The sequence below is a fragment of the Elephantulus edwardii genome, unplaced genomic scaffold, assembly GCF_000299155.1.
Source record: "Elephantulus edwardii isolate Elephantulus edwardi_28Jun2011 unplaced genomic scaffold, EleEdw1.0 scaffold00083, whole genome shotgun sequence".
Lineage (NCBI taxonomy): Eukaryota > Metazoa > Chordata > Mammalia > Macroscelidea > Macroscelididae > Elephantulus > Elephantulus edwardii.
In genome coordinates this window covers 7,655,326-7,655,927 of record NW_006399833.1, presented here as the reverse complement: position 1 = coordinate 7,655,927, position 602 = coordinate 7,655,326, and positions in this window count along the sequence as shown.

Sequence of the window (602 nt, the reverse complement as noted above, 5' to 3'; positions counted from 1 at the left end):
ATTGGCACAGGACAGAGCAGAGTTTAGGGCTGTTGTACATAGGGTCGCTATGAGTCGCAAGTGACTCGATGGCACATAACAACAACAACAACATTCTGTGTATTCCTCCCAATTTCTTTTTATTTTTAAGTGACACAGAAAGTTTTACTAATAAGATGGTTCATTGCAAATGCTGAGTTTTTAAAAATAAAATTTTTCATTTCTCCATACCTCCATCTTCTTTTAATGCTTCCTAGATTATTTAAGATTTTACCCATAGTATATCTCAGTATTGCCACACAAGGCTTGCATTTGTTTTTTAGTTATTTCAGCTTGAGAAATTAAGAGTGAGTTCTTCCCTTTTTATTCCAGCTCTGTACATTCCCTTGTAGTAATTTATTTCGTCTTCTTGAGCTACCCTTAGAAATCTTTTGTTCAACTCTTACCTTACAGCATCTCTTCCCTTTGTTTTAGATTTGTGACACTCTTGTGCAATTTTCAGAGTCTTTTCTGACATCCATTTGACTTTTTTTCTCCTTCTGTCTTTGTAAAGAACTTTGGCTCTATTCTTGATGTCATCTCACAAATAATCTGGATCATTATTTTCAATGCTTCAAACATAT